At 46.8% G+C, this 17,665-nt stretch overlaps 1 long non-coding RNA gene across 2 annotated transcripts; it reads right to left on the bottom strand.

Annotated features, from left to right (window-relative positions):
* Nucleotides 1-225: 225 nt before the first annotated feature.
* On the bottom strand, nt 226-5,957 carry LOC116596765. 2 transcript variants are annotated; one of them, XR_004288305.1, is made up of 4 exons: nt 5,838-5,957; nt 5,260-5,342; nt 4,476-4,564; nt 226-670 (listed from the first exon to the last, which is right to left on the bottom strand). It is a non-coding gene; the product is annotated as an uncharacterized LOC116596765 (long non-coding RNA). The 2 variants fall into 2 exon arrangements; XR_004288304.1 differs by lacking the exon at nt 4,476-4,564.
* Nucleotides 5,958-17,665: the final 11,708 nt, after the last annotated feature.

The raw sequence follows: 17,665 nt of genomic DNA, 5'->3' as shown, positions 1-17,665 counted from the left end.
TGTGTGTCTTGCATTTGTATTTTTCACATTCTATGGGCTTTCCAACTCATTAGTTATGACTTGGATTTGTGCAATCGGGACCTTTGTTAGAAATTTCAAGATCACGATAAAGGGAAATGCTCAATAAAAGTGAAAAACAGGAAAACCTACCACCAAAGATCAAATGAAACCAACCAACAGAGCAGTCAACCAGTAAATACATAAAAAGAAGAAAGGATAGTTCCATTTTAATTACTCATTGGGCTATATCGGGGTGAATCTGAAAAAATGTAACACGAAAGCAAATTTTAACACGTACAACGTCAGTAGGAAGATTGATGACAATATTAAGTATTTTGCTTATAAATATACTTGTCACATTAAATAAGGTAAAGTGAAATTACATGGAATTTGCACATGAACTACAGAAGTCATGCTACTTGTCCCAGTTGCATTTTTTAAAACAATTGTTTCTTTATTGCAATCATGATACATATACATTGTAGGAAATTGAAGACACAGAGACAAGCAAAAAGAAAACAATTAAAATCACAGGTAATCCTAGTAGGCAGAGAGGCCCTCTGGGAATTTCGGTGTACATCTTTCCAGTTTTTCTCTGTATGCATGTGTTTTTAAAAAGTGGTATTGCTCAGATTATTTAATTTGCATACGAGATGGCAAAGGGAGGACCCTGAAGAGAGAGGAAGAAAGATGAGATGAGCAACAACTGATAATAACACAGGAAATAATAATAACAACACAGGAAACAGAGAGCCGCTGGGCAAGCAGCAGAGTGCCATAGTTCTCTGCAGCTTTTATCTGTGTCCTGAAATTTCCAGGCTTACAGCCACTTAGATGTTTTGTGTGGGTTAAGAGCACATCTCTGCATGATTTAAGAAAGAATGAGTAGGAGTTCTTTCTTAGCTGTGATTAATTGCAGAAACAGGTGAAAGTTCCATCCTTGTCCTGTTCTGCACCTTGCAACGGTAATCACATGGATTTAGTGGTTAAGAGCCTAGCACATTTTCTTCTCTGTTTTTCCCAGACGAAGGCACTTGTCAGGAAACGTCTCGCTTCTACCCTTCTGCGTTAAAGGCGTGCATGATGAAGGAGAAGCTAATGCAAGAGCCGAGCATGTACACCCACGCCAGAGGCCACCGCCAGAGACCTTCTAGGTTAAAGACCGGCGGGAAAAAAACTGTGTGGCAGAAGAAAATGAAAAACCTCACACATTTGCCCAAATCCTGAAAATACATAGGCAATAAACGGACTTGGGCTGCATCATTAGAAAACTCTGCAGTGGGGTGCCCGTGCACAGAAGCCAGTGTTAACAACAGAACCCAAATAGGTGTGTGTTTCAGCCGGGCGTGGCACCATATTGCTGGCGACATGAGGATGTTAATTTCACAGTCTTCACAGATAAGTTTAAACATAGGAACATGTCACAAATAAGCAGCAGTCTCCGCGAGGCCACATCAGCTGGGATTTCAGCCTGCCGTTTTTAAATTCAGCCGGGTCCCCGAGGACCAATCAATATTGGTGGCAATTATTCTTAGTACACAATCCAAATGAAATGGGTGTGTGTGTGTGTGTGTGTGTTTTCTTTTTTATCAAGGTGGGAGACTGTGATATAGAAATAAGCAAATTCCCTGGTGGATGGCAATTGGGCCTCTAACAGCTGCCACAAGTCGGCTGTGGATGTCTTCTGCCTGGTCCTCGGGAATAGTCCCATAATGACCACATTATTTTAACCCTTCGACGTGAGCTGTGTTTGCAAGCACAGCTCAGGAGAAACCTAGCACGTGTCAAACAAAGAGAGGCCGAAAAAACCAAATAAATAAACAAGCCGGGAGCATCTCCCAAAGCAGCTGCCGGGAGCATTACCTTATGCACACGTTTTATTTACACCCCGGTTTCTAAGCCGCAACCTCTAGAGGGCCAATGCTTGGTACACAGGGATGTTTTCACGAAACAGAGTCAGTTTACATTCTGTAGGGAAAGATGGTGAAAACCTTTCTTTCTTTCTTCCTTTTTAATTTCTAAAAGGCTGACATTGAATTATGCAAACTCCTAGATTTTACTCTTGGAAAAGTTAGTTTATCATGAAAGAATTTTTGTCTACAGCGGGTTGCTTTGAGGAGGTGTAGTGGAAATGAAGTGGGGCATGAGAAGCAGAGTAACGGGGGAGAAATGGTCCTCAGCACGGCAACTGAAGTTCTTTCTCCTGGTGGTGCCCAAGTTTGAATTCGTTGGCACTAACCTTAAGGGATCTGGCTAGCAATCCTGATAAAACTCAAGTCATCAACGGAGTGAAGAGGGGACAGAAAAACACCCTCTGTTAAGACAAAGATGGTGTTTGAATTTCCAAGTCCTTGGAGGAGGGTTTTTTGGTCTTCAGCCTGCTCCCGTATTGAGGTTTTCATCCAATTTGGGGTTTTGATCTAATTAATCACTTAAAACGTCATAGTGCTAGGAATCTAAAATTATTCCAAGATCATTTTACTTTAGCTTTTAAAAACAAAACAGATCAGGACTGTGTGCTCTGTTTTCCCCTGCGTTTTCAAACCAGCAATTCTCCTTAAAAAATGCAGCAGAAAATGAAAAATTCTAGAAAAGAGACCAAGATGCAAGTAGGAAAAGCCCATAATAAAAACAACCCTTGTGGTTCTTTCTAGAGACTCAGTAGTCCACTCGCCATCTTGGAATGAGGGATTTTTCTTGTGGAATTTGATTATTTTTCTCACACTGAAATGAAAACAGTAATGAAGGAAAGGGAACTATTGGTAGAGTTTCAAGAACATAAAAATCGATCTACCCCCCAAAAGTATCAGGCGCACGTGGATCCTTCTCTCTAACTTGGGGAGGATTCCAGAAGGGAAGAGGGGGTCAACGTAGGAACAGAAGTTGAGCCTATCGAATCTACAATGGTATTTCTTTCTTTCTTGCCTGAAATAAGGGTGTGGATGAGGTCTTTATGCACTTATAATTCTCCATTGCCTTGTCAATCATGATTTTTTCCGTTTGAGAGAGCGGATCAAGGTTGCTGGGAATTGGTGGTTAGAAGTCAGTATTCTAAAGCTCAAAACTACTCTGTTTTCGCCTCCTCCTCCCCCACTTTGAAAATGTTTTAGAAGAAAGGTTCCTGATTGCAGTGGTGATTTGTGGTTAATATCATTAGACTTCTGGTTTGGATTAATGCAGCTAATTAGTTTCTGTCCTTGACTTTTTCCAATTAAAGCACAGAGGCCTTGGTGCTAAACACCTGGGCAGATTACCTAATTAGATGACAGAAACATAGACAATTGTTCCTAGGTAATTATTTTAACTTTCACTGCTTGTTTGGTACTAAACACACTGATGAAAAGGGCATCCTTTCTACCCCATGAATGACAAGACAGCAGCTCCTGGGCTAGAAAAACTGGTTCTGCCTACTATACAGAAAACATCGAGTCCTTTTTTGGTGACTATGTGCAGAAGAGACAGATTTGTGACTTTTTGTGGTTGTGTGTGTGTGTGTTTTGTTTTGTTTTATCCAGACATGGATGCACTATGCTCTTGGGTGTTCTGGGGATCATGCTTGTCTTTCCCAATGCTAAATAACATTTGGGGAGCCCCATTGCCCTAAAGGTGGAACGTATTCTCTAAGAATTCAGAAGTGAAAACCTGGCTTCTACGTTCTTAAAACACATGCACGTGCGCACACACACAGACGTAGGGCTACTGGGATCTTTTCAACCACGAGTGTGGCCCCACAGATCATTCCCAGCTCAAGCACGCTCCAGGGAAGGGTCAGGTCCAGATGTCACCGAGCAGGAGGGACCTGCTGCCAATCCTCCCAGGACCCAGAGAACATTTTACCCTTTGAAGCGCACACCGAAAGCTTGTCGCCACCAGCCTGTGTAATCTCAGCCTCGGCCAATCCCTACGGAGCAGCCCGAGGATGCTAGTAGACACCTGCTAAACTCCTGCTCTTACTAATTCCGCCCCACCCAGCCACACCTTCCACCTCATCTCTATCCCTTGGGACACTCCTCCTCATTGAGACCCCTCTCCTAAGAGAGGGGTCTTCTTCTCTTCTCTTCTTCTTCTCCAAAACCTTTCCTGGAACTCTCCATTGATTTCCTTTCTCTTTCCTTTGAAGCCCGGTAGCTTTGCGAACCGGCCCAGCAAGTCCTCCTGTGTTGTGTTTTGTGTCAACATTGTTCGAGCCCCTCTCTCAGGTCTCTGATATTAGCAGCCTCTGCATTTGTTGCTAAGCAACGGCTTGACCTGTGCCAGGCGGGCACTCTTCTAGGCCCTGGAGATTCAGTGAAGATGGAACAAGTTCCTTGCCCACACTGAGCTTCCAGCAACAGGGACGAAAGAGGGCAGACAGCAAATGAGCCAACCAACCACAGATGTAGTCAGGTCAGACAGTGATGAGAGCTGGGAAGGAAAGGGTGTCACTCGATAGGATGAGGAAGGAGCTAACTCAGAGGGTAATGAGGAACACTCACCGAGCACACTCTGAGGTCGTGATTTCTACCTTCCATTTGTCTAATCCTCACAATAATGCCGGGACTTAAGTGCCACTGGTGGTCCCATTCTAGAGAAGAGAAGCCGAGGCCCAGAGTAGTTGGGGAGCTTGCCAGACGTCACACTGCTAAGTCAACAGCAGAGCCCAGGGGTTCTGGCTTCTGGGTCACACTCTCAGGCTGCACTCGTGCTCCCAAGGTTGCCTTCCTTCCCTCTCCTCACGTCACGGCCGCAATGGTGCCTACAGGGTGGGGCCTTGGATGTGAAAGGCCCTTGACTCTGTGGGTCACAGGTGTGCAGACTTCTTCCACTAAAATGACTCCTGCATCTGACCCTTCCTCTCCCCCATCCTCCTTGCCCTAGTTCAAGCCTGTAGGATCGTGGATTGGGACACCCAGCTTCCTACTTTCTCACTCCGGTCTTCCTAGTTTCTAGTCATTGGGCAGCTCCCGGGGCCTTGAAAAGATGCGGTTCTGATGAGGAGATGAAAACTCATGAGATACCCACCCCCACACCCTCCAGCTGACTCTAGAGAACCCCTTTGAGGGGGCAGGGGTCTGGCCAGAGGGGGGCAGGCTGGGGGCAGCACAGGAAGGCCCAGCCACCCCTCAGATACAGGCAAAAGGCTGGAGGTCCTATCTGTGCCTGGGAAGCTCCTGGGCTCCGGGAAGTCAGCCACCCCATGGAATCAGGCTCTCCTGTGTCCCTTGGACTCCATGGCTGCCATCTTGGACCCAAGCGCCATCTGACCCCACCTTCTCTTACCACGTGTTTTCGTCCTGTCCCAGCTCACCTAGAGGATCTTGAGTCTTCCCAGTTTCTGCCACGCACTAACATGGAAAGATCACCTGAGGACCAGACAAGGGGTAAGGTTCCTCTGGGGCCAGTGGTTCCCCGGTCCAAGTCTCAGTTTACTGACCAGGGAACTAGGCTAATAATAAGTTGCCATAAAGATCCTACCCAGGGACGCTGTATTTAAGCACCGAGCTGGAGGCCTGGGCCCCAGTAGGTGCTCAGTAAATGCTAATTGCCTTTGCTCCTGGAGTTCCCGCATCTGCACGGGTTTCTAAGCCAGTCCTCCTGATACAAGCTCTAATCCTGGCCACCCTTGCTTCAAACCCTTTTCTGGCCCCTGTACACTTAAGAGGATATGCAAATACTGCCCCTGAAGTTTCCCATGACCTGTCTCCAGCCTGACTGTGGTTTCACTTCCACCACATCAATCCCCTTGTCACCGCCTCATTGTGCCCGCTCACAGGCGGTGTGTACTTCGGTCCCATGACCCATTCATGCTGCTCCCCCTGCAACGGGCTTCTTCCCACTCCCTCCTAAAGGGGTCTCACCTGCCTACAGCAGACACTGGAGCTATCTGCCTCACTTCCAACAGCCCACCTCTTCCCGGTGCCGCGCAGTCCCGGGAGCTGATTCGGATGGGTGGAGGCTGGGAGCCTCCTGCGCGCGGGAGCACGTGACTCAGGGGGGCCAATCAGATTTGCTCTCCCAGGAAATTGGTGTTGGCTGAGTCAGACCCTGTGCCTGGCTGCACCTGACCTTGGCCGTGGCTGCTGGACGGTCGTGGCCTGTGTGGGCTAGACAAACCCAGCCCGGACAGACTGCTCTCTCTTCTTCCTTGAGTGCACAAAGAAGTGCTCAGGTAAGCAGAGAGCAAGATGGTAGTCACTTACAAGTCAAGGGAAGAGGCCTAGGTCGTCTGCTTTATTTCCTGGCCTCCAGAACTGTGAGAAATGCATCTCCATGGGTTAAGTCACTCAGTCCGTGGTAGTGGTTACAGCGACCCGAGCTAAGGACTGCCTGGTGTTACTCTGAATCGTTACACCGCATCATTCAGGCCATGGGTCAGGCCCCACTTTGCACACACTGGAAATGACCACATCAGAACCGGGGCTGAGTCGCAGGGCACAGCTCCTGTGAGGCAAAGACAGCTCGGCTTCCCAGCCTCTCACTAGCCGGCCCACCAGCCTTGTACTTTGTTGTTGGAGAGCCAAGTCGCTAGCCCCGCCCAACTTGAGCAAGGACACTCGGAGCTTTTGCCTTATATCTGAACTTGTTCCTGCAAGCGATAGTCTGGGACCAGTGCATATTCTGGCAAAGCAGAATTCAGCCATCCTCTGCAGTGTCCTGCCTGCAGTGACTTACACATGCTCCCAGTAGCAGAGTTAAGGAGAAACTGGGAGACATGCTTGGGGGGGGGGTGTCTAGCTAAAGGTCTGCAGCCAACATAAGACCTTCAATTCTCACATAGAGCTGCCTCTTTCAAGCTGTCCATCCAAAGGCTTGCTGATTGTTCCCCTTCAGTGTGAAGAAACGCTGATGCTTTGGGGCTTCCACAACAAGAAGACCGTGGGCTGGCTTCCCTGTTACAGCCAAGACGGTGATGCCTGAGTAGCTTGATGGCACCTGTGACTCTGGCCATCTAGCATTTGTCACCACCCTGCTGGCATGAATTTAACACCTCCTTCTGACCACAGGGTGATTAGAGTGGTTGAGAAGACAGCAGCACCCCCTAACAGGCTACAGAGAACACACAGGGCCAGGCCAGCTGTTTTTTCATCAGAGTGTGTTGGGATGGGCTTGGAATGTAGGAGGCCATCAAATAATTATCAGTGGAATGAATGAATGGGCATCAATGCAGGCAGTTTTGGATACCCTCATATAATTATTTGAATACTTGGGATTTAAAGGTAGGCCCCTGACTTTATCAAATAATTCTACTTTGTCTGTAAGTATTTCTGATGTCCCACATTGTGGTTGTCCTTAAATTAAGTGACTGGGTACTGAAGTTGTTCCCAACTCATATTCTCAGCTTCATGTCTCTTTTCTTTCTCCTCCACTCATGGTGCTCCAGCCACATAAAACTCCCTTCATTCCTGCTGAGGTGGGGAAGGGCAGGCCTTTCTCTGCCCCAGGGTCTTTGCACCTCCTGCTCACTCTGTTGGAGCTTTCTTTAATCACTACCACTATCACCACCACTGCTACTCATTCTTCAGATCCCAGATTTGATGTCATATCCCTAGGACCACTTCCTTAATCTCCAATTCCTCTGGATTAGGGGCATCACCTGTGTTTTGGAAGCAAGCTCTCTGGTGTCTTTTCCTCTTCTTGTAAACGTGCTAATACAATCATGAGGGCCTCCTCCTCATGACCTCATCTGACCCTAATTCCCTCCTGAAGACCTCATCTCCAAATACCATCACATTGGGGGTTAGGACTTTAACATATGAACTATGGGGGGTTACGAACATTTAGTTCATTTCAGCAGTGGACATGCTACCTTGCATGGCTAGATAGCTAGCCTGCACTGAGGTCAACCTGTTACTGTCTCTTTTCATATTTGATCAATCATCTGAAAATTTGAGAGGATAATGTGGAATGCAGGAATATATATTTGGCTTTACTGAGTTCAAGAGGTTGTATAGATTTCATGGGGAAGCCTCAGGGTCTTTGGTGAAGTGGGCAGAATTCAGAGGTGGCAAATAGGACAGCAAAAAAAAGCAAGTCAACATTTAAATATTACAAGGTTTCCCATAAAATTTTAGATTTATGACTTCTCTTGAAACATGGCAAGATCTAGCACAGTCATGACAAGTGACAAAGGCTGAGCAGTAATTGCCCATGGCTAGTCATTTTAATTGTCATCTGGTTTGGATGGAGTTTCCTGGGAGCTGACTCTGAGATGGGCATTCGCAGTCAGGAGTTTTTTTTGGAGAATGGAGAGGTGGTGGGGAGGAGGGGGGGGAAGGACTGGATGGAGAAGCCGTATAGCGTTGGGGTAGATCAGTCACAACCAAGCGTTCAGCCCCTCCCACAGAAGGTAGCAGGACCTGTCTGTGTTGTTCTGCCTAAGGAAGGAAGCCATACATTTATATCCCCCATCAAACATTACTGGATGGGGGCTGCCCGGGAAGGGGCATGACCTTAGGCAAGATAGCTACTTTTTGTTGAGGGAAGTCCCCAGAGAGTGACCCTGCCAAGGCGCACCAGCTGAGAACCACACCAGAGAGCAGTGTGTGTCAGCCTTGCAGGGGGATCTGGGCAGCACACCACAGCATCTCCCATTCCACCACAGGGGTCTGGCCTTCCAGATCCTGGACCAAATGCTCCTTGTTATGCATAGTTAACTCCCTGCTATTGTCTGTCTCATGGTTGAGATTGTTTCCCTTCACCTTTGTCTCTAGCAGCATGAGTCACCATGAAGCACTCAGGAAAGGCTGCCTGTCTCAAGAAAAATGAGAGAATACATTGGTCCTTTTGGAATTGAAGAATATTCATTCCTACATGATCAATTTGCAAATACCGCACCTATATGACTTGTCTAGCCTATGGGAGTAGGTGGGTGATGACCCTTAGGAAGGCTGGAACAGAGCCCGGGGCACTATTTAACTCATGGTCTTCTCCTAGGAGGGGCTTTTCCAACAGGAACCAGGGTTCCTCTGACTTCACTGTTCTTCTTTGCACATATGTCCAGGATGGACCAGGCCCGGTGGAAGGGCTTTTGAATGGAGTTCCTCTAGATCCATTGATTCTGCAGAGTCCTGCAGTAGGGCCTCTCATCTGCTCCAACAGAGCAATAATGCAGTTGGGTACTTCTGCAATAACATATCACTCCAAAATTCCATGACTGGAAACAGTAATAATGTATTCCTTCTTAGGATTCCACCATTTAGGAGATTGGACAGGGCTCCACTCTGCAGCTCCAAGTGATGTCAGCTGGGATCATGCGTGTGGCTACATTCACTTGGGAGCTCGACTGCGCTGAGATGTCCATGTGGCCATTCATCCTGTGGGTCTTCTCTGTGTAGCTTCCTGCAGGAATCTGGCTTAGGGCAAGGCATCTGAGCAATAAGAGCAAAAGCAGAAACTTCAAGACCCTTAATTTTTTTTAAAAGAATTTATTGATTTATTCATGAGCTGGGGTAGGCAGAGGCAGAGGGAGAAACAGGCTCCCCTTAGAGCAGGGAGCCCAAATCAGAATTCGATCCCAGCACCCCAGGATCACAACCCAAGCTGAAGAGAGATGCCCAACCAACTGAGCCACCCAGGAGCCCAACCCTTTAAAATCTATATCTGGAACTGGCACAGGGTAACTTCTGCCACATGGTATTGGTTGAAGCAGCTCATCAGGCTAATTCTGAGTCCAGGGGAGGCAGAACAGACCCTTCAGTGGAGGAGCAGGAGGAACGAATGGCCAGCTGAAATCACTGTAGCCACGGTACTCCCTTCTACACATTTCTGATGAGTCACTATTAGAAGCAGATAAAAACGGACACAAAGCCAGTCCCTGGGTCTGGAAGCACACTTTGGAAAGCCTTTCCCGTGTTTAGTGATACTGGCTATAAATGCCCTCCCACAGATATAGAAAGACAGGCTGGCTGTCCTCAGGGAGGAATTTTTCAAGCAAACCCGAGGGAGGAATCAGCAATTCTGTAAATTTCAGCATCAGGAGATTTTGACGTTTAGCTTCGCATTCCCTCTGCATAATTTCACTCAATTGCTCCCAGTTGTGATGCTCACCACAGGTGTCCCATCATCATTACCGTCATCAGCAGCGCCGAGCCTTTCTTTATTAGGCACCTAATTGCATGCGGCGCGGTGTTGAGAGATGAAGACCAGATACAGGAAAGCTCAGCACAGGTCTGCATGGCCGGTGCCTGAGGTCGGGACGGAGGAACCAAAACTCTGGAGGGACACCGGGGCAGGCTAGGGCTGGAAGCGTGAATGAGCATCCGAAAGCCCGGTGGGGCGGTGAAGGGCTCACGTGATGGGAGACTCAGTGAAGGTGACTTAGCATTGGAGAACCACTGCCTGGCATTCTGAGTTTAAGTTCTCCTGCTTCTGCCCATTACCGAGGCTCACGGTCAGCTTGCAGAGAATTAACTCAGAGAACAACCCATTTGCTGAAATAGGTCTGAGCAGATTCTGCTTTTGCTGCAAGAAGCAGAAGCAGGGGCAGCACAGAATCTGCAGAAAGAGGATGGTGAAATTCACACATGGCCCAGCTCATGCATCCACACAGAAACATGATAGAACTGGCAATGGCTTGAGCCCAGAAATGCAAAAACACAAGTGCTAGCCTACAGCTATGCCAGACCCACACATTTTGGGCAAACCAACAGCAGTATTTTTACTGGAGTGAAGCTATAATAAATCTACAGGGAAACAAAGGCTTCCAGAAATCATCTGCAAATTCAGGAAATTATAGCGTGAGCATCCGGAGAGGTGGTTCATCAGCCAATGGGTGATGCAGTGAGTTGATTTTCAGGGATTTCTATGTACAACTCTATGACTGTGAGCTCATTTTCTCCCTGGTAAAGTGGAGATGACCATGTAGTTTCTATCTTACAAGATAAGATAATGTATAAGAAAGTGCTTGGGGAAGTGTAAAGCAAATAGAAATATTAGTCTTCAGGGCACCTGGGTGGCTCAGTGGTTTAAGCCTCTGCCTTCGGCTTGGGTCATGATCTCAGGATCCTGGGATTGAGTCCTGCAGTGGGCTCTCTGCTTGACAGGGAACCTGTTTCCTCCTCTCTCGCTCTGCCTGCCTCTTTGCCTACTTGTGATCTCTCTCTGTCAAATAAATAAAATCTTAAAAAAAAAAGAAATATTAGTCTTCAAAGGGAAGAGTGAGTACATGTTAGTGGCAGTTGCCGACAGAGAAACAGGGGTGAATCACGTTCACCTCTGTAGAGTGTGAAACTGTCCACAAGCTTTTTGTCCTCTGGGGCTTCCTGCACAGAAGTAGTTTCTGTTCCTCATCGGGAAATTTCAGGATAGAAACAGATTTTCAGAAACTTCCATTGCACTCAAAATGTTCTTTCTTCCCAAGTTCACTTCATTTCCATTGACCTTCCATCTATCTCTTGAGTACTTGAGTCTACCTTAAAATGGGCTGGAAAGTAGAGGAGGTGGCCATGCTGTACGTAGATGGAAATTTTACCTGAGTTACAGTTTGCCTGGGAGTCACGAGGTGTTGAGAATGCCAAGTGGATCTTGCCCAGATGTCCCTACGTTGAAGGAATGACCATGTCGGCCACAGACCAATCCCAGGAACTCCTAAACTTCATTTTCTTCACTCCCATCTTTGGTGCAGGCAGGAAATCACCTACTATGACTCTTACACTAATCCCTCTGTTAAAATTTCAGAGAAACCCATAAAGCATGGGTCAGTGGGCTAGCCATTGTGCCAGATGCAATGACATCTAAGATCAGTTCCAGAAAGAAGTGAAAAACACAAAACCCAGAAGAGCAGTGAACATAAGTCTGGGCCAGTCTTCCATATCAGATAGAGCTTCTCATATTTCTCATGGACAGATCAGCCTGGTGATGCCCTCAGACATGCTTGGCCCCATCAGAATCTGTCTTTGCCTATGAGGCAAGAGGAATGAGGTCTGAAGGGTTTGAGGCAGCTGGGGACAGGGGAGACTCCACTCAGATTAAACCCTTGGTGGGGAAACCAGTTGGCCCACTTGCTTTCAAAGCCACTCAGCAGCCCAGCCAGATGCTTGGCACTCAACTCCATAACCTCAGAGGGACCAGCCTCAGGTGATCTCTCTGTTGTGTCCTGGAAAAAGTCCCTCTTCACATCTGTAAGGACACCTGCCACATAGTCACCTACCTCAGGACTGTCAGCTTCTCAGAAACAGACAAGTGCAGGACAAGGGGTTGTGGCATCCCCCCCCCCCCCCCGGGGCTAGCATAGGTTTGGTGCTGTGTGGGGGAGGTGGGAGGAGTTTGTGGGAGGGATGAGTACATGGATCACAGTAAACAATTCCTGCCTATTTGAAAGATGGCAGAGAAAAAGGAAGTGAAATACAGTTGAGTTGCTCCTGGGGCTGGCCTGAGTCAGACATGACCTCTCCCTGTTAATGGGAGAGCTCCTTAAAGCATCCCTTAACTGGGTCAGCAGCTCGCTTGCCTCCGGGTAGGGCAACTGGAGGTTTCCTCATGCTCCAGGGCTCCCCTGCACCATCAGGCTATAGGACCTCAGAGGCTCACTCTAGCTTGACTGTTTCTCCACTTCCTTCCCAGTTTGTGGTAGGAGTACATCTCCTCCCCTCCCTTCCCCACTCAGGCTGCAGAGCGGCCTCACCATGATCAGAGAGACAGATGTCAGCAGAAAGTAAAGAAATCAGGCATCTTTCAGTAATAAAAATTTAAATTATACCCAATAGTGAGAAAATAGTACGGTAAATGCCATACCACCATCACACACATCCGATAGTTGCCAACATTTTGCCACACACTGGGGAAGCCTTGGAAGATGAAGGAAATGTTCTCTATCTGTATTGTGGTGGTGGTTACGTCAAAACTAGTGAAACTTTAAAAGGGAGAACTTTATTGGGTATAAATTGTACATCCATGAAACTGCTCTTTTTAAGATGTTGTGCCATTTTAATTTTATTCATCCTCTTTTAATATGCTACCATATTTTAAAGCAGATCCCAGACATCCCATGAATTCAACACTTAATAATAGTTCAGTATTTATAACTCTAAGAACTGAATATTTTCTCCTATCACCACATGCAATTATTTCACCTTGCAAAATGGAGACCACCTCTTTGGTAATAGGCTGGGTGCCTCATCCAGTCAATAAAACCAGGCAATAATTGAATTTCCCTTTCCTGTCTCCAAAGTGTCTTTTTGTTGTTGGTTTGTACAAATCAAGGTCCAGACGAGGCCTCCACCTGCCATTTGGTGGTTATGACTCTGAAGTGGCTTTTCATCTAGAGCAGCCCTCATTGTTCTTCTTCTTCTAATCTCCTTCCCCTTGATTTGTTGTACAACCCAGATTAGTGGCCCCAGAGAATGTCCCACATTCTGCACTTGTCTGTTGGCTTCCTCACAAGAACATTTACTTGTCTCATTGTCGGTACGGGGGCGTTTGATGGAGGCTTGATTAGACTCAGGTTCATTTTTTGTAGCAAGGATATTTCATGGAAGGTGTGTGTGCATTTGGGTTTCATGGTGGGGGAGGGAGGCACCCAATATCTGATTGAAAATAGACCTTTGGATTTCTAAAGCCAATCCTTGGTGAGGACCAGAACACATGGAGGCCTAGCTTCCAGATAGAGGAAAAAGCAACATGATGTAAGAACAGGTTCTCTGTTTCTGAAATAAAAAGGATGTTCCAGGCTGTGGGGGAGCAGGTGATTGGAGAAATGGGTGCCCAAGTATCTGTGGTTCCAGAGAGAAAAGGGCTCTGGGCCCCTCTCCCCTGCCAGTGGAATCTGGGTGGGGGTTAAGAAAATGTTTGTGGAATAAAAGAGTCCAGGAAGCTTGGACCATGCTCTAGAAAGGTCCTAGACAGGTGGCAAGAGCCCATGCAGAACATGAGATGCTAGGGTCCTGGGGGGCTTGGCCTCAAAAGCCTTGCAGACAACCCTGCAGGCTGCTGACCAATGACCAGATGCATATTCTCCCCTTCCCTGTCACCTTGGATCCACATGAGGCCCCTGTCCTCCTGAAACAGAACTTAATCCTGGAGACAATTTAGCCAAGAAATGGACTGGGGTGCCTTTCTGCCAGTTGAATGGAGACTTGAAAGAGAGTTTAGATGATGTGGTGTTACTGTTGTTATCATAAAGAATTTGACTGGTTTTTCTTTCTGGTTGCAAGAGGGAGCCTCTAAATCCTTGGTATTTCCCAAGTAACAGGAGTGGTTTGTTATTAACAAGCCTCTTGGGTCACACTTGAGTTTATACTAAAGAGATGGAGTGATTCAGGATGGTGGTTGATCACCAGAAAGACCAGTCATGGAGTTAGAAAGTTGGGTTTTGGGCCAACCTGACCTCTGGAGGTGGAAAGGAGGCTGGGGATTGAGCTCAAGCCTGGCCAATGAGTCCTTCAATTGTGCTTATGCAATGAAATTCCAATGCACAGCTCTGGATGTTGAGGTTGGGTGGAGTTTGCTTGTTGGTGAATGCATCCATGTGCTGGGAGCATGGCACACCTGATTCAATGGGGAGAGAGCACAGAAGTCCTGCATTTAGGACCTCTCAGACTTTGGCCTCCATGTGTATTGATTTCGAGGCTCTGATTTGTATCTTTTACAACAAAACTGTAATTCTAAGTATAGCCCTTTCCTGAGTTCAGAGAGTTCTTCTAGGAGTTATCAAACCTGGTGAGGCCCCAGGAGGGCTTGCTTCTGTAGCCAATCAGTCAGAAGTGCAGCTAGTCTGGGAACCACCTCCACCCCCTGAAGTGTGGCTGGTGTCTGAAGCCAGGGAAGTCCCATGGAAGACAGAGCCTTTGGCTTGTGGTAACTATGGGTGGTTGTGTCAGAACTGCATTGTAAGACACCAGCTGGTGTCAGAAGAGCTACCACAAACACAAAGTTTCACATCCACAAAGGAGACCCAGGTACCTCAGAGACTGGGTTTCATGAAGCAGAGTTAGATACTGCAGTTTTCACAGGGTTGAGACGTAGGAGATCCTTGGTAAGTGTCCACTTTCATGTTTTACTATTAATATAGTTTTGGGCAAAGTCTTGATGATTGACCCTTTCCTCAGGGTAGGTAGTTTGAGGTCTTTCATTCTACCAAGTCAACTTCCTTTTCCCAGTAAGAGCAAAAGTGGGACAGGAGACAGGAAAGATTCATCTTCTGGGATGCTAGGGTGGCTCAGTCGGTTAAGTGTCCAACTCTTGGTTTTGGTTCAATTCATGATCTCAGGGTCCCGAGATCAGGCCCTTCATCGGGGTCTTCACTCAGCATGGAGTCTGCCTGAGATTCACTCCCTCTCCTCTGCCCCTCCCCAACCAGTGCCCTCTCTCTCTCTCAATAAATTAAATCTTTAAAAAAGATTCATCTTAAGCTTTTGCCTTTCTTTCAAGACCATCCATTCATTTAGTTAATTTATTCACAGATTATGTCTCCTGTGTGCCTGGTAACATCCTAAGCTCTGGGATGTAAAAGGTACTGTCTTCCTGGCACTTACCTACTTACTGTGAGGGTGTCAGGCATGGGGAGAGGAGACCAGTATGCATGATATCCTCGGTAAGAAGGTGGTAGATGTCAATGGGATAAAGTGGTACAGGGCCTGGGGGATGGGAGTGCTGATTGGAAGTCACAATTTTAAGTGGGGGAGGCTCATTGAGAAAGCATCTTTTGACCAAAGATGGAAGGAGGTGTGGGAGTGAGTCACGAGGATGTCCTGGTATGTGGGCTCCAGGCAGGAAAGAGCCCTGGTACCTTTGAGGAACACAGGTGACAGGTGTTCAGGAAACAGAGGCAGCTGGGGGAAAGTTGTAGGCACCAGATGAGGTCCAAGAGGAACTGGGAATGGGAGGTGGATGGGGCAGATCTTGTAGGGTTTCAGGGCATTGCAAAGACTTTGGCTTTGACTCTGAATCCTGTCGGGGAATCCCTGGAAGGTTCAGAGTAGAGCTGACTTGAGCTGACTAGGTTTTTTAGGAATAACAGGTCTGGGAGACCAGGTCAGGCAACTCTAAGAGTTCAGACATCTGGTGGCACTGGCAGAGATGGTAAAAGGGGAGGTGGGAGAAGCGGTCATATTCTGGATAGACTTTGCAGTTTAGGATTTGTGGGCAGTTGGATGCAAGGGAAGAGAAAGGAGTCAAAGGTGCCCCAGGTTTGGGCCTGGCTCCCAACTGTCCCCGCTGAGAAGGGGAAGACCACAGTGACCTCTTAGGGACCATCTGCTAGTCCCGTGAAGTGTCTGCCTGTTCGATCATCCCCAGGTAGGTTTATCACTTTTTATTTCTTCCAGAACAGTCCTATTGGTTCCAGCCTTTGGTAGAACTTCCCACAAAGAGCTCTGGCTTTCGTCATACAGATCAATCAGCTGCTTTCAGAAGGACATGTTTGATTTGTTTGTGGAGAGTTTCCTCAGAAATCATTCTTTTTGGGGTCCTGTTTAAGAAAGCGGGAAAGTAGACTTAGGAAAAGCTGGGAGATGGTGAACATCCTCAAATGCACAACTAGATCTAGATATTTCTGAAAAGGACACCTGGGGGTAGGCGCCTGGGTGGCTCAGTGGGTTAAGCCTCTGCCTTTGGCTCAGGTCATGATCTCAGGGGCCTGGGATGGAGCCCCGCATCGGGCTCTCTGCTCAGTGGAGAGCCTGTTTCCCCCTCTCTCTCTGCCTGCCTCTCTCTACCTACTTGTGATCTCTCTCTGTGTGTGTCAAATAAATAAATAAAGTCTTTAAAAACAAAGAATGCTGGGAAAACCATTATTTCTCTTGACAACTTTTTTAATACAACAGCGCACTTCAAATATGGGAAAATGGCGCAGGGTGGGGGAGATTCAGTGGCTGTATGACTTTGGTTACATTATGTGACCTTCCCATTCTACAGCTATAAAATGGGGATAATACCAATTACTGTCTGAGGAAGTGACTATGAGGATTTTATGAATAATTTGTAATTTTTCTCTATCAATGATCCTTACAACAGGCAAAATAATATTTATTATTTTACATGACTCTTTCTGCCTTGCCCTGGACAATGGTTCCTCCCTTTCATATGTACGTATATGTAGACACACACACACATATTTACATGTGCATATGCATATACACCTGAGCACACATTTAATGTATACATGAAACGTATACGTAAAAACTACTTCTAATTTTCCATCCTTCAGAGTTGAGCTCTCTCCTTTTCCATTGATTTTTCTTAGTTATAAATATGGATGTGCTGTCTTTCCTTCTTAAAATTGAAATACATTTGTCCTATAACATGGCATAAGTTTAAGATTAATTTGATACATTGATTTATTTATTCATTTTAAGATTTTATTTATTTATTTTATTTTAGAGAGAGAGAGCATGTAAGAGCAGGGGGTGGGGAAGAGGGAGAGAGAGAACCTCCAGCAGACTCTGTCCTGAGCATGGAGCCCAACATGGGGCTCGATCTCACCACCCTGAGATCATGACATGAGCTGAAACCCAGAGTTGGTCACTCGACCGACTGACCCAGGTGCCCCAGATTCGGTGCATTTTAATACGGTAATATGATTGCCGTCATAGCGATAACTAACTCCTCTATCGTGTCACGTATTTGTTGTTTCTTTTTTGTGGTGGGAATAATTCATATCCAGTCTCTTAGCAAGTTCGATGTTGGTAATACAATGTTACTGTCCATAACGATTCTGCTGTGCATTAGATTTCCAGCACGTGTTTATCTG

Source organism: Mustela erminea, chromosome 1, assembly GCF_009829155.1.
Source record: "Mustela erminea isolate mMusErm1 chromosome 1, mMusErm1.Pri, whole genome shotgun sequence".
Taxonomy (NCBI): Eukaryota; Metazoa; Chordata; class Mammalia; order Carnivora; family Mustelidae; genus Mustela; species Mustela erminea.
The sequence above is the reverse complement of the archived record's forward strand: the minus strand, read 5'-3'. Positions and strand labels throughout refer to the sequence as shown.